Source organism: Callorhinus ursinus, unplaced genomic scaffold (genome assembly GCF_003265705.2).
Source record: "Callorhinus ursinus isolate GAN/ISIS: 27379988/994484 unplaced genomic scaffold, GSC_fseal_2.0 scaffold4, whole genome shotgun sequence".
Taxonomy (NCBI): Eukaryota; Metazoa; Chordata; class Mammalia; order Carnivora; family Otariidae; genus Callorhinus; species Callorhinus ursinus.
The window spans coordinates 70,444,418-70,468,049 of record NW_027397066.1 but is presented as its reverse complement, the minus strand read 5'-3'; the positions used below and the strand labels follow the sequence as shown (position 1 = coordinate 70,468,049).

The 23,632-nt window shown below is 42.3% G+C and overlaps 2 protein-coding genes across 6 annotated transcripts in view; one reads left to right on the top strand and one right to left on the bottom strand.

The window, feature by feature from the left end:
- AFF1 (ALF transcription elongation factor 1) overlaps window positions 1-23,632 on the bottom strand; it is a 202,702-nt gene that overhangs the window by 132,320 nt on the left and 46,750 nt on the right. The gene's annotated exons all lie outside the window — the stretch shown is intronic.
- SLC10A6 (solute carrier family 10 member 6) overlaps window positions 9,445-23,632 on the top strand; it is a 156,975-nt gene continuing 142,787 nt past the window's right edge. The window contains exon 1 of the mRNA XM_073891903.1: window positions 9,445-9,549. The gene's annotated coding sequence lies outside the window, so the exon portion shown is untranslated. The remainder of the gene's footprint in view (window positions 9,550-23,632) is intronic.

The window sequence follows — 23,632 nt, the reverse complement described above, 5'->3', positions numbered from 1 at the left end:
CTGTACGAACTGGAAACTCTTTAATGAATGCCTGTCCTGGAGACTCCTCAGCTCTACATGGAACCGTTACAGTGTTGTCCACCTCACAAAGAGATAGTCCAGACTGTATTACTAACAAGCCATGGAATACAGACATGTTGACCTCCGGCAAGAAAAAATACAATGCTGGGAGGAAGGCCCGATGCATCTTTATGTGTGGTTGATTAGTGGACTCCTGGGAGTCCCCAAGAACTTCTCAGAGGTCAAAACTATTTTTAGAGTAACATAAAGACATGATCTATCTTCTCCACTGTGCTGACATTTGCACTAATGGTGCAAAAGCAATTGTGGGGTAACTGCAAGCGCCTTAGCACCAACCAAGGCAGTGGCTGCAAATGGAACTAGTGACACTGCATTCTCCACCACCACACACTAGCAGTTAAAACAAGTGTCCATTAAGAATGTCCTTAATGGGGCGCCTGGGTGGCTCAGTTGGTTAAGCGACTGCCTTCGGCTCAGGTCATGATCCTGGAGTCCCAGGATTGAGTCCCGCATCGGGCTCCCTGCTCAGCGGGGAGTCTGCTTCTCCCCCTAACCCTCTTCCCTCTCATGCTCTCTCTCATTCTCTCTCTCTCAAATAAATAAGTAAAATCTTTAAAAAAAAAAAAAAAAAAGGAATGTCCTTAATGAAGCAAGCAGTAGGAATTACTACCTTTGTTAAATCTCAACAAGGCCTCGAGCAGAGGTCTTTTTGACGTTCTTTGTGACAAAATGAGAAGTACACACGAACCACTCTGCTGCAGGGTGAAGTACAATCATCTTGAAGAAAAGCATGTGTGTAACTGAGTTGCGAGATAAACCAGCTGTTTTTTTGTTTTGTTTTGTTTTGTTTTTGACGGACTACCATTTTTACGTGAAAGAACAACTAATGAACTGTGGTTTTTCCGACTTGGGTTTTTGGCAGTCATTTTCTCAAAAATGAACAAAGTGAGTCTGTTTCCTCAAGGAAAACAACTGACAGTATTTATTGCCAATGATAAGATTTGAGCTTTCAAGCATTTCGGAAAACTTTACATCTGCCACTGTGAACTTGATAGCTTCCCAATAATTAAAAGACTTTTTCCAGTGAGATTGGAAGAGGATCCAGTCATAGCCTTGACCGACTCCATTTTGCCTTCAAATCTATTCTTCTTAATTGTTGTGTTTCCCCCCTCCCGCTTTATCTGTTAACTCAGGCAAGGGACCCAGTGGGCAAAACATCCAGTGATGGAAACCGAAACTATGCCCTCAAGAAACAAGGGCTGGCTGCCCTGACACCAGCAAGACCCTGCAAGATTGACCCCCAAGACAATAATCAACCTGACCTTTTGCTGCTCAGCTGCGGAGTACCCACCGATCTTTGTTCTGCATTTTCCCTATATAAACTTAGACATATTCTCAGCACCTTGGAGACAGTTCTTAGGACATTAGCCCACTTTCTTCCTGGTGCTGGCTTCACTGAAATGAATTCCTTTCTTGTTTCACCACCCCTGGTCTCTAATCCTTTAGATTTTGTTAGCAGTGAGTGGCAGAACCTGGTGTGTTTGCCGCCCCCCACCCCCAGGGGGCCAGGTGCTCCTGTACCCTTGGGCTCCAGTAATACACTTTCTGGTGAGCCGGCCAGAAGCTGTGCTTCCGTTTTGTCCAGCCCTCTTGGGATCCCCGGAAGGAGCATCTGGAGGCAGGGCGCTTGGGGCTCACCCTTTCATTTCCCAAATCAGGGACTATGACGGGTGGGAGACAACCACTATGGACCTCAGGCAGGGAAAGTGAGGAGAACAGTTCCTGACAGCTGCCAAAACTTGTTTTGGGGACACTCCTTTCCACTCGCCCCAGATAGGCACGAACTGCCTTAGCCACGTTTGGCGAAGCAGAGAAATGAACTGAGGAGTAAGTGCGCCCTGAAAGATTTGGTTCCTGGTAAGTTCCTCCATAGTGCACGCTGGACCCTGTCCTTCTCTAGTTCCCTGTTGTCTGAGCTCCTGGGAACCATTCTGAGCCTTGCATGGCTCGTTCATATGATTTGCAACAAGGAATTTATAGAATTCGTCATTAGAGGTACCATTAGAAAAGGAGAAGGGACGAGTGGCAAGTAGGGAAGTCAGGATATGTGTTTGTAAGATCTCTTGAAGTTTGTGTAAGAATGGGAAGTGCTATTTCTATACCCTCTCACAGCCCCCTAAGGAGAATATTGGCTGACTAGTCTATTTTTAGCTATGAACCTATGACTAAAAAGAAGACGGTATTTTACTGTTTCACCACCTGGCCTGTGTATATGTTAAGCTCAGAGGAAAGATGGTACTGAATGGCTCTCAGAGTTCTTCCTCCCATTCGGTGACCACCACCAAAGAGGGGGTTTTGATTTGGCTCTCTTAGCTTGTCTAGAAGCTGTTTGGTTCAGCCAGTGAAGCCCCGACTTTTGGGAAAGAATGAATGCTAACAGAAGTACTCTGAGCTTCATTTAGTGTTTCTTCTGTGTTCTTTCTGAACTTTTGCCTAGGAAGATGGAAGATACTTCTGTTTCCAAAGAAAGTCCATTAGGACATATTTTGAATAAATGATGCAGAGGGCTAAAAAGCAACCAGAGAAAAAAGCCTGTTTTGCAGGGGAGATAAAGGAATGTTAGTCCAAAGTTTGAATCTACCTCCAGCCTTGCTGGGGGCACCCCTGCCACCTCCACCACCACCTCCCCCACCCTTTCCTGTCCCCATATCACCACTGGTTTGGCTTGCACAGGTGGCTCCTTCATTAACCTTGGTGCTTCTGGTGCCAAAGCACCCCAAGCTTTTGGGCCCCCTCTATATGAGGTTCGAACTGAAGTAACCTCCCAAATCAGCATGAAGGTGTCCAGGGGCTCCCCTAGACTCAACCCACCCACTTCAGATTTCCCCACAGGAGCCCCAGGTAAAAACCACAATGGGGAACAAAGTGATGGACTGTTTAGTGGACACAAGTGCAGCATACCCGGTATCAAAGCTAATTCAAAGTTGTTGGTTTAATTAAAAAAGACATGTCTTTAGACTTACCAGAATTAAATATAAAACTCATCCTACCAAGGTTTATTAAAGGTCAAATAAGCTCATGTTATCTCTGTTGCAATTTGTCAGCAAAAAGATGACTCAAAGTGATGGCTAATTTAGTCTCTCTCATGAAGTTTTCATGGGTAATTGTTAAAAGCAAGTAGATTTTTAAAAAGGTTTATAGGTAAACTTTTTTTGGTAAGATTTATTTGAGAAAGAGAGAGAGCGAGAGCGCACTCAAGAATGGGGGGGAGAGTGCAGAGGGAGAGCGAAAGAATCCCCCACTGAGCCCGGAGGCAGCCATGGGGCCTGAGATCATGACCTGAGCTGAGATCAAGAGTCAGACGTTTAACCAACTGAGCCATCCAGGTGCCCCTATAAGTAAACTTTTAAATAGCTTTCAAAATCTTTGGTAACCTAACTTTGAAATTCTGTTAGTTAAATAACAAATTGGTTTGAACTCATTGTATATGCAAGTCTTTTCCAAATAAAATACTGAAACATTAATTACTAGACACAGGTTTATCTGCTTTTGGCTTCTTATTACAAAGAAACTAAAGATAGTTGGGTCTACTAGTAAACATATTTTATGCTTCAATGAAAGTTGTACTGTGAAAAAACACGTTCCTAAAAATTATGAAATATATTCATAAATTTGCCAACCTGTAACAGTTCACAGTCAGTTACTAAAGTTTTCACTGGAGACTAAGATTTCTAAGAGTCAGAATTCTGTACATATAATTAAGACTGCTAGACATGATAAGGAGAGCCACTCTCTATGTAGGGAAAGTAAGATGTGTTTTTGGTAAGAAAGGTTAGGAGAATGGGAGTACATTTTTGTTGAGGAAAAAGAAAGTAATTTTGTCCCAGAATGAGACTGGTTAGAGAGAGAAAACTTAGGATAAAATATGAATCTAAAAAACAAAAACAAAAACCAAACCCCTGTGGAAGGCTTGTGAAGGGGAATCTCTGGAAAACAGTTCTGTGCATGTTCAGGACCAAGATTGGAATGAATGAATTTTAGAAGAACACTGGTATAAGACTGGAATTTGGGGGTTTTTTTCTTTCTGTTAAAATGACAATGTTTTCTTAGATTATTGGTCTACTCTTGATAAGAAATTATAAAGTTTCTTTTATCTGCCCAGAAAACCAAACTTTCTACATTTTGTCTTTATCAGGTCTTTGATTACTTAAGAAGGTTAAAACTTCTCATTATTAAAGGAGCTAAGTTTTGCTAGCAACTATGTAACCTTCTGTAGAATCTCGTATTGCCACTTTGGTTAAATAGATTATTAAATGTTATGTTTTATAATGATTTTTAATTCTATCTAGGCATGTTGCTTTAAAACCTGAGGTTTTTAAAAAAATAAATTAAAAAAACCTGAGGTTTTTAACAAAACTTCCCCAAAATTCAAATTCTAAATGAAGTCTTTTGGACTAATTAGGCTTGTTTTATTTGGTATGTTAAGTTACATGGGAAGCATTGTCAAACAAATGATGATAAACCTTCTTAGGTTATATTGCATGGGCAAATGCTATAACTCTCCTAGAAAATTCTGTTTTAAGATTTTATTTATTTATTTGAGAGAGACAGTGAAAGAGAGAGAGAGAAAGAGAATGAGCAGGAGCCCTGATGCCGATGCCGCCAATGCCGATAAGATTCCTGATTCCCGGGCGCCAGGATCATGACCTGAGCCGAAGGCAGATGCTTAACTGACTAAGCCACCCAGGTGTCCCTTTGTCCTAGAAATTATATGAAATTCTTAAAGTTTTAATATGTCCTGGTATAAGGTCATCACTTGACATTCTACTTATTGAAATGCCATGTGTCACAGAACTGGATCTCCTTGTCAGCTGCTAAAATTATAATGAACTCTCATCAGATCTTTAACCAGGTCCATCTTTGAGTCTTTTGTCATTTACAGTTACTGTATTTGATGCTCTCCCAAAATGTGTTTCATCTTAAAGGAAGTTCATGAAAAGGACTTCTGACAAATACAGGTTTCCGATATCCTTAAGATGACAAAACTAAACTGCGTAAGAATTTCCAAAACTAATGGAAACATTGCATTCAAACAGAACAAGATTTGATAACAAGGAAGTGAATGAATTGAGGAAGATGATTACAGTTTTTATGACTCTCCTTTGAAACACTGCTGGTTCTCTAATGTTTGCTCTTCCAGATTTTTTTTTCCCTTCCAGATTTAAGGACATTTTTTCTCTTAAAATATCTATGACTTACAGAAATATAATAAAATAGTCCTTGGTGAGCAAATGGAAACATTAATCTTTTCTCCCTATCTGAACCCTCTAGAATTCAGAAACTCTCAGTGAGTATTCTTTCTTTTGTAACAATTATAATTGTTTACATAAGTTCAATAAGAATCTGTTCTCCTCATAACAGAACACCATTGGAAACACTGGTTATATTACCAAGGCTTCGAGTGGAATGTCATATTTGAGAGAGACATACAAAGACTCAGATATGACCACACAGCTTTAAGGAACTGAAATTGATTTTATGGAGCCAATAGATCCCCTTGGAGATATTCCCTAATACTTTGCTTACAGAGTTCCCAGCAGCCTTACCAAGTGAGTCAAGAATGTCACTTCCTGGCAGATGCAGGAAACTTATACTTGGGGAACCTCAAGAAGAGAGGAATTCACTCAAATCTACAGGTACTGCAGTAGGATCTGATGGCAAGTATTTGGCTTGACTTCTCGCCCTAAGAGGCTATTAAAAGTTCAATCTGAAATTCCTTATAAAAAAATTCCAGCAAAGGGCGCCTGGGTGGCTCAATCAGTTGAGCATCTGCCTTCAGCTCAGGTTATGATCCCAGGGTCCCAGGATCGAGCCCCGCATCAGGTTCCTTGCCCAGTGGGGAGCCTGTTTCTCCCTCTCCCTCTGCTGCTCCCCCTGCTTGTGCTCTCTCTCTCTCTCTCTCAAAAAAAAAAAAAAAGTTCCAGCAAAGCAGATTTAAAAGACCTTATATGGCCAATTACTTTTCTTCCTGTGCTTATGTAAATAATTAGGCCAAGTTTGTTAAAACTGGACTTTTTTACAAAGTAGTCTTAATTTGGCTATCTTTGTTGGAAATGAGGGTGATTTTAGAGAGAAAAATTATGTCTCAATAACACACTTTTATGGATGTTAGATTCTAGTTTTGATTGTCTTTAAAGGTTTGTTGTTCACCTAACCTACACAGCTTGAGGTAAACTTCAGAGAAATTGTCACAATAACTCATGTATAGACAATCTTCAAGCCTGTTACTCTGTGGGGATAATAAAAGGACCCATGGGCATATGACTGAACAGCTGGACAATGGGAGGCACTTGCTCGTTAGGAGTTCTTACCACTCCCTTCTCAGTCCACATTAAATCTGAGGTTGCCCATCAGACTAGCTCTCTCAAATTATTCACCCAGGTCACATAGGACCTCCCTGGGGAAATATGAGATGGAAGTGAATATTTCTTTGGTTATACTTTGTTACCCCTGGTGGGAAGTTGCAGCTCATCAACATGTGTTTGCCTTAGTAAAAGAACAGATTAAAAACCACCACCACCCCCCACTACCCCCACCCCGCGTGTGGGAAATGAATTACATGGCGAACTGAGTAGCTAACTGCTGAGCAAGTCCAATGGAGTAAAGCTGCCCCCCTATGTAATAAAAAGCTAGCTAGTATTCAGGGATCATCTCAGGCAATGGTATTGACTTCCTGACAATTGTGTAACTCAACTATCACCTTGACGGATTCCATGTGGCTGGGAGGGCAAAAATTGCTCCTTACAAGCCAAGTGTACCCCACTCTATGGGGTTAGCTACAGACTTGTGGAAAATAATGGATGGCTTTACCTTCCTTATGACTGGATTAGCTGATGCACTTGGGGATAAGTTATCTTCCACTGATTAAATTAAAGTTAAATCCCAGTGATTTCTCATAACTGGGATATTGTTAAAGCTCAACATCAGGCAAAGAGGGCTTCTTGATGGTTTTATCCCTTAGCCATATTTGTCCCAGGAACTGCCTCTATCGATGTGGGGGGCTTTAGCCGAGCATACAATAGCCACCTTTATGCAAACGCAGCACGTAGTCACTCTCCTAAATGATGAAACCACACAAATGCAAAAGGTAGCCCTTCAAAACTGGACGATCCTTGACATTTTGACTGCAGCCCAAAGGGGAACCTGTCCTCTCCTTAAAATAGAATGTTATGTCTCTATTCCAAATTACTCAAAAAAATGTTAATGGAAGCCGTGAAAGATTTAAAAACACGTAACTGCTAGGGATGCCCTAGTTCTAGATCCTTTCAGCAGTTGACTAAATTTGATTCCTTTTAAACGGAAATATGCCCTGTTAAGCATTGCTATATTTCTTGTTCTTCTCTTTGGTTGTTGTTTGACTTTGTATTTGTCACACAGAAGCCCACGCTTGTACTAGCTCGGAGATGCCCTTGCTGTCCTCCTCAGCGGGAACACAAGAAACAAAATTCTCCTAACCTGTCAAAATCTTCCATTCCAGAATTCCTACATTATCCCTGGTCTGCAGGAAGTAGTTATGACTGTCGTCCCTCCCCCTTCCAATGAAATGGAATGATGGCGTGACAGTGAGGATTTCAAGGAGGACCCAGGCATTGCCCTGACTGACTCCATTTTGCCTTCAACCTTTTCCTCTTAATGGCCTTGTTTTCCCCTCCAGCTTATCTGTTAACTCAGGCAAAAACCCAGCGGGCAAAACATCCCATGATGGAAACCAAAATTACCCCCTCAAGCAATAAACTACTCCCCTGGCACCAGCAAGACCCCACATGATTGACCCCAAGACAACAGTCAAGCAGACCTTTGCTGCTGCAGCAGGTACCTACTGATCTTTGTTCTGCGGTTTCCCCGTATAAACTTAGACGTATTCTCAGCACCTTGGAGACATTCTTAGGATATTAGTCTTCTGTATTCCCACTGCTGACCTCACTGAAATTCCTTTCTTCTTTCACCACCACTGGTCTCTCGGCCTTTAGATATTTTTAGTGGCAAGTGGCAGAACCTGGTCTGTTTGGGCCCCTCCCCATCAGGTGTTCTTGCACTCCTGGGCTCCAGTAAACAAGATGAGGGAAATAAATGTGATTTTAGAAGATCTGCATAACTTCGTGACCAATATCTTCTATTTGGTACAAAGTCATGCATGGGCAGAAGATTCACGGAAAGTATAAGACAGATCAATGGATTCTAATGTAACACAGTAAAAAAACAAAACAAAACACCTCAGTGACAGGATTTCAGATTCCACTGCAACGAAGCTTTAAGAAAACATGACTTGTAGAGTTTTGGTATAATATCAAAGGAGGGATGAAAATACTGCCCCCCCTTTTCTGTGTAAGGCTGGATCTTCTTCATAGATTTCAACCAAAAAAACAATGCAGCAGATTGAATACAGAAGCATATATAAGAACCCAGCTGCCTTCACTTGTATTAACTTTCTACTGTGTTAATAATAAAGAGATTTGTATAAACGTAAAATAATGCCATAACTGTTATTAATTTATTTTATTTTGGAAATAGTTTTTTTTAGTAAGAAAGTATTTAAATAATGGGTTTATTATTTTAAATATCTCAATTTTAATTTTTTTTAAAGATTTTATTTATTTATTTGACAGAGAGAGACACAGCGAGAGAGGGAACACAAGCAGGGGGAGTGGGAGAGGGAGAAGCAGGCTCCCCACTGAGCAGGGAGCCCAATGCGGGGCTTGATCCCAGGACCCCGGGATCATGAACTGAGCCGAAGGCAGACGCTTAACAACTGAGCCACGAGGGCACCCCTCAATTTTAATTTTCTTAATAAAATATTTGATTTATTTGTCAGAGAGAGAGAGTGAGCACAAGCAGGGGGAGCGGCAGACAGAGGGAGAAGCAGGCTCCCCACTGAGCAAGGAGCCCGATGCAGGACTTGATCCCGGGACCCTGGGATAATGACCTGAACCAAAGGTACATGCCTAACTGACTGAGCCACCCAGGCTCCCCTCAATTTTAATTTTTAATACAGTAAGTATCAATAGATAAAACCCATATATATAAAACTCTTTGGGGTTCTTGGGCGCCTGGGTGGCTCAGTTGGTTAAGCGACTGCCTTCAGCTCAGGTCATGATCCTGGAGTCTGCTTCTCCCTCTGACCCTCTTCCCTCTCGTGCTAGCTCTCATTCTCTCTCTCTCAAATAAATAAATAAAATCTTTAAAAAAAATAAAATAAAATAAAACTCTTTGGGGTTCTTAATATAATTGTGGGGCACAAACTTTTCCATGTCATTTGCTAATACTTTCATGTCCCCCTCACCTCTCCATACTCATCATGGCTTCTCTTGCATTACAGGTAATATTCTTAGAACTAGTCCCTTAGCACCTACATCAGCTTTGAAAAAATATGGTCAGATCACCTGGGACTTGTGTTAAAAACACAGTGGAGAGGTGCCTGGGTGGCTCAGTCATTAAGTGTCTGCCTTCAGCTCAGGTCATGATCCTGGGGTCCTGGGATCGAGCCCCGCATCGGGCTCCCTGCTCCACGGGAAGCCTGCTTCTCCCTCTCCCACTCCTCCTGCTTGTGTTCCCTCTCTCGCTGTCTCTCTCTCTGTCAAGTAAATAAATAAAATCTTTAAAAAAAAAAAAAAACAGTGGAGTCTAGAACTACTGAATCAAAGTCCTTGTGGGTTGAGGTCCCAGGGATGCGCATTTCAGCACATTCTCCAGGTAATACTTGTCTGCTTCTAAGTGAGAACAACTTCCCTAGATCAAGCATATTTAGAAATGAATGTTAAGAGCTTTTTGATTCACTATTGGTTTATAATCCCTGAATCATTTTATGGATCACAGTTGGACCGCATATATCTTCACTGTCAGAGACCTCTATCAAACAATAAAATATAGCTGCATGCATATATTCATAGTAAAGTGATAAACCTTCAAGGAAACAAAGTATAAATTCAGGAAAAAAGTCTACTCCTAAGAATTTTCTGCTTGCCATTTCCCCCAGTTTTTCTCTTGTTCTTCTCAATACTAACTAGGATCATCTGTACTTTAAACAAATTGGTATCAGACATCTAAGTAAGATGAAACAGTATTTCATAAGAGCATTTACTCACAGAGCCTCCATTTACCACAGGCTAGAAATGTAACATCAGTAATATTAAAATTACATGTTTCCTCTGTGAAATGTGTTAATTATTCTGGCACTATTTAACTATGAAGAAATGAAAGAATACAGCAAACCGTTACCCAAAAGGAAAAAGGGAATCACCAGATCATGATTACACCTTGAGATAACCCAGGCTGTCAAAATTGTTTGTAAATTAGTGAGGGTAATTTAAAACTGAAGCAGGATTATACTGGACTTGTAACAGATCTAAAAATACTAGAGGAAAGTGCAAGAGCAATGTTCGGGAATCAGATACTGTCTGGGGCTGAAGTACTGCAATACAAACATGCGTGCTACCGCTTCCAAGCACTCTGAAAACACCAGTGTCCTAACCACAGACTTGTTCAGTAATGAAACTGAACAAAGAGGACATTTTTAACCTTTGGGGGCGTAGAGGGGCACGAAATTCTTTGGATTTTGGATGAAATTTGAGGAGAAAGCCCCATGCATACATCTGTTATACTTTGATGTGTTCATGATCTCCCTGGCACCCACCACGGGAGCCCCCTGAGGTTTTGTAGACTTCAGGTGAAGAACTGCTGAGCCCTGAAGTATGCTCAAACTGGACCAGCTCATAGACCCAACTTAGCTTACAAGTTAAGAGGTAAGATCACCTGTCAATCTTCACTGCCCCTTTAAAAACTTGGAGCTATCTTATTAATTGCCCAGTGCAGTGAAGAATTGCTAATGAAAATAAAAAGATGTTAGGTGACACCAAAACATCATCTATACAACAAAATAAGAAGTTTCTCTGTACAATGAAAATATGCTAATCAGTCTACATTTTCTGAATTAATCCTACAGTGACCAAGTATGCTAAAACCAAAAGGTACACAATTTAATACATAGGATGGAATTTATAAGGTGAGTGGGACAGACTATTTTATAATCCAAACTATGTTATTGAATCACAAGGCTATCTTCTTATTGGCTCTTTAAGTTAATGGCCTTTATAAATGACACTTGAACACATGTAGTGGCAACAACATATGGCATGTGTAATACACTGTAAGTACAATCACAAATATGTACTAGATATTGTTATCCAAGAGTGAAAATAGAATCATCTTTCCAGTGCTCCATTATCTATTTGGCAAAATATACAGGCATATCTTTAGAAATATATATAGTATATATATATGTTAATTTTTTTAAAAACTTAGAATGCAAAATCTAACATACCTCAGTTGAAATTAAGGTGGGGGGGGAGGTTACACAGGTTGCCTTAATCCAAACTGTAAAATGCCTCATTCAATGTACTATGCATTTGGTCCACAACAGTCATCCAATGATTCTACTCTTTAATAGCATTTTGGGTCTAAAAGTTACATAGGTCAAATCTCCTATGAACTGCTACTTCATTTCAATGGAAATGTTGTTTTAATGAGGACATTGCAAAACTCACTTCATGAAAAGAAGACCACTCAAGGTTGCCACTGGAAGATTTCAAATAAAGTAGACAGGAAAAGGGAGAAGAGGCAAAGGAGGAGAAAAAAGATGAGCAGTCCGAGGAGGGCAGAACTAGCAGGGAAAACAGCATCATAAGCATCACTGGAAATTAACTGACTTCGCCTTCAGCTATGACCTCAACACAAAGTAGTCCTCCCCTCACTGGTCTTGAGAAAACCGTCTTCTTCCCCAGGCACTATTCCAAAGCTTTACTCCACATTTCTCAGGTCCTCTACTATAGTAGTCTTCAAACTCGGGGGTCCAAGGAAATTCACAAGAGGTATGAGGGCAAAGGTTTTACGTAAATCTCTTTCCAAGGTCCATAACTTCCCTCTTCAGGCTTTCCTTTCACTTCCCACTTGCCTTTCCCTACCTGAACAAGAAAAGCAGGCCTCTCACTCATTCCAAATCAAGGGTACGTTGCTCCAGGGTGTAAACAACTCTGAGGCCCCAAAGGAACAGATCTTTGTGGGAGAATCCCTGAGCTCAAATCAAGAAATATTCATGGGTGATTCCTCATTAAAGGAACCTCACTATAGGAACCAACCTGTAGCAAGGCCCATGCCTTCTCTATCTAGCTATATAGAATTACAAAATGAGGTGGAAGATTTTCTCTCATAGGTTTCAAAATGAAGACTTGCAGTTTTTCCAACATTCTGTCCGGGTGGGGGGCCGTACACAAGCAAAAATGTTTAGGACTACTGCCCAACTTCAGCTCACTCTTGACTGAATGAATGTCTTTTTCTCTACTTCTGGTTTACACTTTTCCATGTCTCCTTCTATTTGTGCATTGTTAGAGCATTCCCCCTCACCGTCCCCAGGACGCCTGCCCTTCCATACCAATGACTTATTCACAGCCTGCAAACAAGCTTAAATTTCCAAAACCCCACCCCAATACAAACACACAAACCCCCACCCACACACACACACACCGCTTTAAAAAAAAAATTGGGGGGGGACTTTATTTGAGAGAGAGAGATCATGAGCAGGGTGAGGGGCAGAGGGAGAAGCAGACTCCCTGCTGAGCAGGGAGCCAAATGTGGGGCTTGATCCCAGGACCCTGGGATCATGACCTGAGCAGAAGGCAGACGCTTAACTGACTGAGCCACACAGGCGTCCTAAAAAAAATTTTTTTTTTAAGATTTTATTTATTTATTTATTTATTTATTTGAGAGTGAGAGAGAGCACATGAGAGGGGGGAGGGTCAGAGGGCAAAGCAGACTCCCTGCCGAGCAGGGAGCCCGATGCAGGACTCGATCCAGGGACTCCAGGATCATGACCTGAGCTGAAGGCAGTCGCTTAACCAACTGAGCCACCCAGGCGCCCCCCCAAAAATTTTTTTTTATTTTAGAATAATTTTAGGTTTATGGAAAAGTGGCAAAGAATTCCCATATACCTCCCCAGTCAGTTTCCCCATTTTCACATCTTATAGCTCTATTTGTCATTTGCCAAAATTGAGAAATTCACACTGGTATATTACTTTGAACTCCAGACTTCGTTTTGAATTCAGTTTTTCCATTAATGTTCTCTTTCTGTTCCAAAAGCCAATCCAGGGTATCACACACTGCACTCTGTGACAGTATCTCCATTTTTCTTGGCTTTTCATGACCTTCACAGCTTTGAGGAGTTCAGGCCAGGTGTGCTGTGGAATGTCTCCCTCCCCTCCTCCACCAATCTGGGTTTATTTGATGTTTTCCCTTCAAGGGAAGGAGGGAATTACACTCCACCTCCTATAGAGTGTGGTGGTATCTATACACCCTATCTGGAATTCCTCTCTGGGAAAGATATGCTTCTTCTCCATTTATTAACTTATATTCACTTCTTTTATATCAGCATGGGCTCATGATTATGTTATCCTTTGGGTCATAATTCAGTGCTACACGATTTATTTTATTCATCAAATTGTTCCAGCCCTGGCCATTGGGTGCTCTCAGGTTAGCTCTTTGTCCCTTTGATTTGCTTCCCATCCTTTTGTCTTTTGAGCACCTCCCTACCTTCTGGTCCTAAAAGATGCTCCAGGCTCATCTACTTTTCTCTGCCTCCGTTCTAGAATCAGCCATTTCTCCCACATATCAGTCTCCTCTTCTTAAAAGCTATCACCTGGGGCGCCTGGGTGGCTCAGTCGGTTAAGCATCTGACTCTTGGTTTCAGTGCGGGTCATGATCTCAGGTCATGAGATGGAGCCCCGCATCAGGCCTCACATGAGGCTCTCCGCTCAGCTGGGAGTCTCCTCTCCCCCTCTTTCGCCCTCTCCCCCTTTGCCCCCCCACCCCGCTCGAGCTCTCACTAAATACATCTTAAAAAAAAAAACAAAAAAACTATCACCCGATCTCCTGCCATCCCAGCCAAACTTCCTAAATGAAGAGCAGTTGGCTTCATTTGTAATGCCAGGGACCACCTTCCTTGAAGCTCTCCTCTGTAGACTTTTAGGATGCCACTCTATTTGGGGAGGAACTCATAATTCTTTCTGCTCACACATCCAGAATTCATTATAAGACATTAGAAAACTTCACTTAACTCTCAGTCTCTGTCTGTAGTCTTGGAAAATATCATCAATGACTCTCCAAAAGTGTAACCTTCAGCCCAAACCTCTCTCCACAACTCCAAGTTCATTCTTCCCAGCTGCCCAGAAACATGATCCTAGGTATGAAAAGGCACTTGGAAGGCTGTCCAAAATGGATCATTCACTTAGTGGAAAGTGTATCACCCTGGAGAAGCCAAGAGACACCTATCATTCAGCCTGAGCTGCTGCTTGAGTCTGCAAAGGGCGCTTTCTCTATAAAGGAGACAATGTCTCCCTCCCCAAAGAAGGGATGGGAAAGAACTGAGAGAGGAAGGCTAGCGCTGTTCCATTCCTGGGAATAAAAGCAGAAGGCATAATTTAAAAAAGGCTTCCAATTAGCAGATCAGGAGGGACATGAGTAACATAAAACTAAAAAATGTCCTTATCTTTATAATGTGTTTAACTGCAATGAACAGCAATAAACATCTTAACACCTGCTTCCTTAAATTTTTGACTAGCAAAAACCAGTGAGTGTGGTATGTGAAGTAGAGTAGTGACACCTTTAAAAAAAGAAAGAAAGAAAAAAGGCAGAGGGGGCGCCTGGGTGGCTCAGTTGTTAAGCGTCTGCCTTCAGATCAGGTCATGATCTCAGGGTCCTGGGATAAAGCCCCGCATCGGGCTCCCTGCTCCACGGGAAGCCTGCTTCTCCCTCTCCCACTCCCTCTGCTTGTGTTCCCTCTCTTGCTGTGTCTCTCTCTAATAGATAAATAAAATCTTGAAAAAAAAAAAAGATTGGGGTGCCTGGGTGGCTCAGTTGTTAAGCGTCTGCCTTCAGCTCAGGTCATGGTCCTGGAGTCCCGGGATCGAGTCCCGCATCGGGCTCCCTGCTCAGCAGGAAGCCTGCTTCTCCCTCTCCCTCTGCTGCTCCCCTTGCTTGTGCTCTCTCTCTCATGAGCTCCCTCTCTTTCAAATAAATAAATTTTTACAAAATAAACTATAATCAAATCTTAGTTCCAGAAAGGAGACCAAGGTCATCTAATCCACATCTCTACGCAGGAATGCTCTTTCTCTACCTAGTCTTGTTTGCCAATCTCCAGGGACATCTGTTGTAATTAAAAAGCAGCCCCTCCCACTGCTGGTCAGTGATGGGACCAGAAAGTTGTGCTCCACAGACCTAAAATTGGCTTCCTAGCAGCCGTCATCCATTGGTTCTACTTCTGCCCTCTTGATCCTAATGTAGCTGTCCAGCTTTCTTATGCTTACTGTTTGAGGGTATTTCTTTTTCTTTTCTTAAAATGTTTTATTGTTATGTTAATCACCATACATGACATCATTAGTTTTTGATGTAGTGTTCCATGATTCATTGTTTGTGCATAACACCCAGTGCTCCACGCAGAACGTGCCCTCTTTAATACCCATCACCAGGCTAACCCATCCCCCCACCTCTCTCCCCTCTAGAACCCTCAGTGTGTTTCTCAGAGTCCATCGTCTCTCATGGTTCGTCTCCCCCTCCGATTTACTCCCCTTCATTCTTCCCCTCCTGCTATCTTCTTTTTTTCTTAACATATATTGTGAGGGTATTTCTTATTCTATCCTTTTCCCTTATACCTATGCATGGTTTTATATTTAAAATGCATCTAAAATAAAATAAAATCCATCTACTGTAAGGGTATTGTGTTGGGCGAAGCCCAGTCTGCTGGATCTTTGCTTGTAATTGAAATGTTCAATCACTTATTTTAATGATGTTGTTGGGTTTAAGTTCTACCAACTTGTTATCTGTCTTTCATTTTTCCCTCCAGATTCCTGTTGCTCCTTTCCTGCATTCTTTTGCAAATTTTCAGGCCCCACCCAAACCTGCAGAATGAGAAATGTGGGTGGGGCCCAACAACTGGAATTTTGACAACCTTGTCCAGGTGATTCTGTTGTACAAGAAAGTTTAGAAACCACTGCTCTAGGGCTAATAGAATGCATCCTTAACGTACCAAATTCTATTTAGAGTCAATCTTGTACCTCTTCCCAGCTGACACTTCCGTCATCTAATTCCTTTTGGAAATTAAAAATAATCACAAGGTCTTCTAGAACCCCTACCATTCTCTTAGTTCAGATTCTTTCTCATACATCATCGTGCTTTTTCAATAGCTTAAGAATTCTTTCTCTTGCCAACCTTCTCTCCCCACTTAGCCTTCAACACTACTGCCAGAATATATCATTCCTAAAATACACATCAGATGTTACTCTCTTTGTGGAGAAAAAAGATAAAATGCGCATTGCCCGTGGCCTCCAGGATGAAGACCATACTTCTTACGGGGACATCCAACACCCATCCTTGTTGGGTCAAACTTCAGCAGCCCTTCTCATCTGCCAACCCCCTCCACTGCTTCCTCTGCTTATCGCCACAAACACCCTCCAGCCAGATGCCTCTCATGCCAGCCATCTTTGCACAAGAGTATTTTCTTCTTTGGAATGCTCCTTCCCCCTTCTCCAGCTGGAGACCCCCTACCATTCCTCAAATCCCAGCCAATGCAGCTCTTCTAAGAAGCCTCCTCTGCTATCTTAACCTTCATGCTCTCCCCCAAGCTCCTAGCTCTCTGGTATATCAAGTCACGAGGTGGGAGAGGATTGGCGGGGTGGGGGGGATGTGCACTCGTTCGAGTGTTAAGGAAGCCAAAAGATAACGCAGCTGACGGATAATGCCTGAAACCGAAGACTGTGAGGAACTCGGCTCCCGGCAGCTGCGAGACCGCTTCCTACACCTGAACCCCAGGGACAGCTCTGCCCCGAACCAACAGAACCTGAGGTTCTCTCTCATGATGTAATCGCTGGGCTCTGACCTAGGTCCACACGTGGAGATCAGTCAACTACTGCCGACATTTCAGAAAGTCCAAAGGAAATCCCGTATTTGCCCGTGGAAAGTATGGGCAGGACTCTGATTTGGGCCTTTCTGGAGTGTCTGCCAACTGCGCGTGGTAACACCAGGGAGCTCATGCTCACCAGGAAGTCTGACTGACAAGCTTATGTGGTTTGATTACGTTAAAAACAGGGAAACAGCAAAGTTGTTTAAATGGAGTTTCTTTAGTAGAGGGGCTCTTTCAAAACACAAGGTCTAAAGAAGGGAGAAATAATAACAGAAAACAATAATAATTTAAAACGCACACAGAGGACCTGACTTTGGAGACAGGTACTTCCCCACAGATGTGAACTAAGAATGGAAACAATTCAGATCCTTCAGACTGAGCACCGGTTCACAGCCTTGACTCTCTGTGAAAATCACCTGAGGAGACTGATAAGTTCCTGACACTGGGGGCCACACCCCAGGCCAATGACTCTCTGGAGGTGGGACCCCTGTGTCAGTATTTTTTTTTTTTAAGATTTTATTTATTTATTTGACAGAGAGAGACACAGCGAGAGAGGGAACACAAGCAGGGGGAGTGGGAGAGGGAGAAGCAGGCTTCCCGCCCAGCAGGGAGCCCGATGCCGGGCTCGATCCCAGGACCCTGGGATCATGACCTGAGCTGAAGGCAGACGCTTAACCATCTGAGCCACCCAGGCGCCCCCCTGTGTCAGTATTTTTAAAATGTCCTGAGGTAATTTAATGTGAAGTCAAGTTTCAAAACCTCTGCTTTTGATCCCTGCTACCTCAGCTGAGGGCGACACGGGAGGCTGCTCAGAAATACAGGATCTGGGGCACCTGGGTAGCTCAGTCGGGTAAGCATCTGCCTTTGGCTCAGGTCGTGATCCCGGGGTCCTGGGATCGAGTCCCACCATCAGGCTCCCTGCTCAGTGGGAAGCATGCTTCTCCCTCTGCCTGCCACTCCCCCTGCCTGTGCTCTTTCTCTCTCTCTCTCTGACAAATAAAATCTAAAAAAAAAAGAAAAGAAATACAGAATCTTAGATTCCATTCCAGATCTACCAAATCACAATCTGCATTTTAACAAAATTCCCAGGTGATTCATACACCCAATAGAGTCTGAGAAGCACTGTTCTGTAAAATATAGAAGATTTAAGAACTCCTTAAACTCTCAAAGACAAGTGACCAATGTCATCCCGATATTCAGTCTAAAACAATAATCTCTACACAATGTTTTGGTGAAGTCCTCTACGAGTTGGGGACTTTTCCATCCCTTCAAAATACCCTCAAATTTTCCTGAATACACACATAAGAAAAAGGAAAGGATGTAAGAATTGGAAGAGAGGAAACATTTCCCCATCTTTGCAGGCCATTTTCTCCTTTTGTGAGAAAAAAAGTTTACATACAAAGACAAGCCACAATGGTCAGTAAATTGCAGCTTATAAATGACATTAAGATCTTATCTCCGGGGGCGCCTGAGCCTGGGTGGCTCAGTCGTTAAGAGTCTGCCTTCGGCTCAGGTCATGATCCCAGGGTCCTGCGATCGAGCCCCGCATCAGGCTCCCTGCTCCGTGGGAAGCCTGCTTCTCCCTCTCCCACTCCCCCTGCTTGTGTTCCCTCTCTTGCTGTGTCTCTCTCTGTCAAATAAATAAATAAAATCTTTAAAAAAAGAAAAAAAAAAGATCTCATCTCCCCACATATAAAAAGAGGTTATGTCAACTATTGACGTTCGCCTGTGATAGCCAGGCCTGACCTAAATGTGTTTTTATTCCTAGCAAATGTTTGAATCCAAACAAATCAAAACCTAATATGAGGCACAAGTTTTGCATTCCATTGGAGGGCAGAGGCTCTTCAAAAAACCAGGGGGGTTTCGTTTGAGGTCATGAGCTCTGCCTCCTACCTAGGTCACATGCAAAACAGGAAGATTAAAATGAAATCAAAGCAGCATTAAGCATCTATTATGTCCAAAGCCCTGCACAACCCTATAGGAGAGATTTAAAAATCCTTTGTCTTCTAAGCGCTTACTAACTCAGGGAAAGGGCATTTTTCTATGTCCTAAATACCTTGAAAATATAACAAATCTAAAGAACAAAAAGTTGATTAATAACCAACTAAACCTCTTCATGATCAATGATCTCGTAGTTATGGAGTTAATTAGTTTTAAGCATCATTTTTTTTTTTTTAAGAAACTTACACCAGTTTTGGTTCACAAATGTTGCCTATAGTCTCAGAAAGGAGGCGACTTCCTGGCTGATCCAATTAGAACTCATCCAGTTCCAGTGGTCAAGGTGAGAACTCTCAGCTGGGAACTCTACTCCCAGCTGACAGACTAGTTAGTGCCCTTTAACACCTCAGAGCCAGCTGGCCTCGTGCCTTAAAATGATTAACAACTTAATGGGCCCCTAAGCTTCTTCCACTTGGAAATTCACAGAAAGATGACTTTCCCCCAAATACAATATCCCCTCAGTATGTGTGCTTGAGATGTTTAGTAACAGTCCTAGATACCAAAGCCTGGGCACAGTGGCAAGCAAGGGGCTGGGAATAATTTTTCTTTAATGTTTTATTTATTTATTCATGAGACTCAGAGAGAGAGAGAGAGAGAGAGGAAGAGGCAGAGGGAGAAGCAGGCTCCCCGCCCAGCAGGGAGCCCGACGCAGGACTCGATCCCAGGACCCTGGGATCATGACCTGAGCCGAAGGCAGACGCTTAACCATCTGAGCCACCCAGGCGCCCCGGTGCTGGGAATAATTTTGTTAGTGACATGAATTGTGAACACCCACAATATACAGTACTTAACCTGTATTAAACTAATTCCCACCACAAGCTATAAAGCCAAGTACAGTTTTACCATCCCTGCTCTACAGACAATGATGGCGAGGCCCAGGGAGTTGGGTGATCTTCTCAGTCACACAGCTGGTACGTGGTGGGACTGGGCTATCACCCCGGCACCCTGGCTCCAGGAACCCTTGCTCTTAGTCACTATGCCAAGTAGCCTCTGGAGGAGCTACTGTTACAATGTCGGGCCGTAGGTCACTGGATCACTTTTACAGTCTTTTAGAAAATACTTTTCCTGACATCTAGCTATGTTTCATCACAGCATTCCCAAATTTGATATTACTTTTGAACTCAGCTAGATGGCTTCTGCAAAAGGCAAAAAGGGATTTATTTGGGATCATGACCTGAGCCGAAGGCAGACAGAGGCACCCGGGCACCCCAAATAAAATATTTTTATTAAAAAAAGAAATTCGATATCTGGGACCAGTGCATCTACCATATTTTAATGACTAAAGATAAGGATATATATATACTAAAAAAAAAAAGCAAGTTGAAGTAAACATGGAACTCTAGTCCTGGTTTTTACCTGATGTTTCAGGTGCTCTGAACACTCAAGTTTCCCCCCATGAAGATGTGGTTAAGAGATGCCAGCCTCCATCCTAGCAGAAAGTCTGCAAAGCTGTAAGCTAATGTTACCGAGTCTGAGGGGTAGCAGTAAGGCAGTTACTGATGGTGGTGTCGTCTAGGACAATCACTTTATTAAGACAAAGTGCTTTCAGAATAAGAACTTGGCTGAAACAATTTCAACTAATAGCATTTCTCACTCCTCTCTACCCCTCTTCTCTCTCCTTTAATAAATGCACAGTTGCAGGGAGCCATATATGTAGGTTACATATTGCCAACAACCTTAAATAAGTGGATCACAGCTGTGTTTTCTTCATACTTCTTTCCTGTCAACAACTAACCAAGGCTCTTTGAAAATTACCAAAGCAGGGGTGCCGATGGCTCCCACTGAAGGGGACCTGCTATCTTCTACAACCCATGTAGTCTTCAAGAAGTGCTAAGTTGGTATTACTCTACAATGGTTATTGCCTCTGGTTTCCACCTGAATATGAGTTATCACCTCTTGAGGAATGAAGTCGTCCACACAGAGGGCTGACGGTCAGCCAAGTCTGACTCAGCCCAGTCCATAAATTATTTGTTGTCAAGCCCCCACTGGCCCCCTCACTCAAAGCTCAGAACTACTGTGGTCAGACCCTGCTCAGGAGAGGGCGAAGGGCCAGGAAAAAAATCACAGAGGAGTTTTCTAGGGCCTAAGGTCAATCAGGCCATTCAGGCTGAGCCCTGGAGTTCCTGCCGGCAGAGGTACGCTTAAATAAAGGCTTAACCACATGCAACACTACTGCTTGCCCTTAAGAGTGTAAGATTCTAAGAAGGAAAACAAGAGGGGGTGGCTGTTTCATAAGGAGCAGAGAAAAAACAAGAAAGGCAACTAATCTAATCCTCTTCCTTATTTTATAGGTAAGAAACAAGTACCAGGGTTTCCCGGGTTTGAACAGACTTTAATATGATTTTCTTAAAAAAAAAACATAACCACAGTAATATTATCCCATCTAAAATGTTTTCTTTAAAAAAATAAAAATAGGGGCACCCGGGTGGGTCAGTCGGTAGAGCGCCTCTTAGTTTCAGCTCAGGTGATGAGCTCCCAGTCCTGGGATCGGCCCCTCAGTCAGGCTCTGCACTCAGTGCGGGGTCTGCTCCAGATTCTCTGCCCCAACCCCCCACACCCCGGCTCGCATGCGCCTCTCTCTTAAAATAAATAAAGTCTTTTTTTTAATTAAAAAATAAAAACACAATGTTTTCTTTAATATTAATTACTGTTTAACATTAATAAAATTTTCCTTTAATAGCCTCAAATATCCAGTTAGTCTTCAAATTTAATTGATACGCTTAGATCAAACAGGATCCTTTCATTACAGGGTTCTGTCTCTTGGGTTTTTAAATAACCTATATATTTTTTTTTCCTACAGATTTGTTGGAAAAAAAGATTACTTCCTGTAGCGTTCTCAGGTTATGGATTTTGCTGACAGCATGCAGGAAACCCGTTTCTTGGTCCAGTGTATTTCCCATAAACTGGCTTGACCAGATCCCTGTCGAAACTTTTGGAAAGACTGTTCCACAGGTGGTTTGTCTCCATCCCACTGAATCACATCAGGATACACAACAGTTACCTCTTTTAAAAAAAAATCTTAACATTAAATAAATGGATCCAGGTGTTATCAGCCACCCTAAACCATCCCACTGAAAAGCTTCTCACTTTTTTTTTAAAGATTTTATTTATTCATGAAAGACAGACTACTTTTTAACCTAATATTATCAGCTAATGGTCACTGCCTATTTAGTTTGAGAATGCAAACATTGAAATGATAATATTCCAATGCTATCACTCTTTATGCGTTAATGTTTTCCTGTAAGTAACATTTCCTCCTTAATTATTTGGTGACCCAGTTTGTTCAGGAAACTAGGATAAATGCTTGATATTTTATTTTGTTTTCTTTTTTTTTTTTTAATTATGAGCTGGTTCCCTACCATTTTCCAAAGGTGGTTAATGGATGTTGCTGTTTTAGTATCAGTTTAAATCCCAGGGTTTAAATGTATTTGATATGTTTTAATCCACTCAGTTTTATTCTTTTAAGCTTTTATGCTACCATTTGGCTGCTGGGAAACCCTTCAAGTTGTTTCTGGAGTCTTTTTGTTATCACCTGAATAGTCTTTAATAGTGCTTTGCTTGGAGCGCCTGGGTGGCTCAGTCCTTTTAAGTGTCTGCCTTCGGCTCAGGTCCTGGTCCCAGGGTCCTGGGATGGAGACCCACGTGGGTCACCCTGCTCAGTAGGGAGCCTGCTTCTCCCTCTCCCATGCCCCCTGCTTATGTTCCCTCTCTCGCTGTGTCTCTCTCTGTCAAATAAATAAAATCTTAAAAAAAAAAAAAAGCTGAATCTGCAAAATCAATCTTAATAATCAATGCAGAAAATTACAATTGTTGGGGTGCCTGCGTGGCTCAGTTGGTTGAGGTGTCTGCCTTCAGCTCAGATCATGATCCCGGGGTCCTGGGATCGAGCCCCGAGTCAGGCTCCCTACTTGGTGGAAGTCTGCTTCTCCTTCTCACTCTGTGTACACTCGCTCCATCTCTCTCTCAAATAAATAAATCAAAAAAAAATTACAATTGTTCCATGTCCTTTACAAATTTCTATCAAAATACTAAAATGTATGCTATAAGTCTAAAGGTTTACAGGGAAATAACTTCTATATAACTTACAAGTAACAAGTTATATATAAATAACATACAAATATATAAATGAGATAGTTTATAGGGAAATGAAGAGTAAAACTAGTATTTATTAAATATGCTGTGGTTGGGGCGCCTGGGTGGCTCAGTCGTTAAGCGTCTGCCTTCGGCTCAGGTCATGATCCCAGGGTCCTGGGATCGAGCCCCGCATCGGGCTCCCTGCTCGGCGGGAAGCCTGCTTCTCCCTCTCCCACTCCCCCTGCTTGTGTTCCCTCTCTCGCTGTGTCTCTCTCTGTCAAATAAATAGATAAAATCTTTAAAAAAAAAATAAATAAATAAATAAATAAATAAATAAATATGCTGTGGTTTCGGGCACCTGGGTGGCTCAGTCGGTTCAGCATCCAACTCTTGATTTTGGCTCAGGTCATGATCTCAGGGTCATGAGACCAAGCCCCAGGTTGGGCTTGCGCTGGGTGCAGAGCCTGCTTAAGATTCTCTTTCCTTCTCCCTCTGCCCCTCCCCCCACTCTCTCTCTCTTAAAATAAATAAATAACT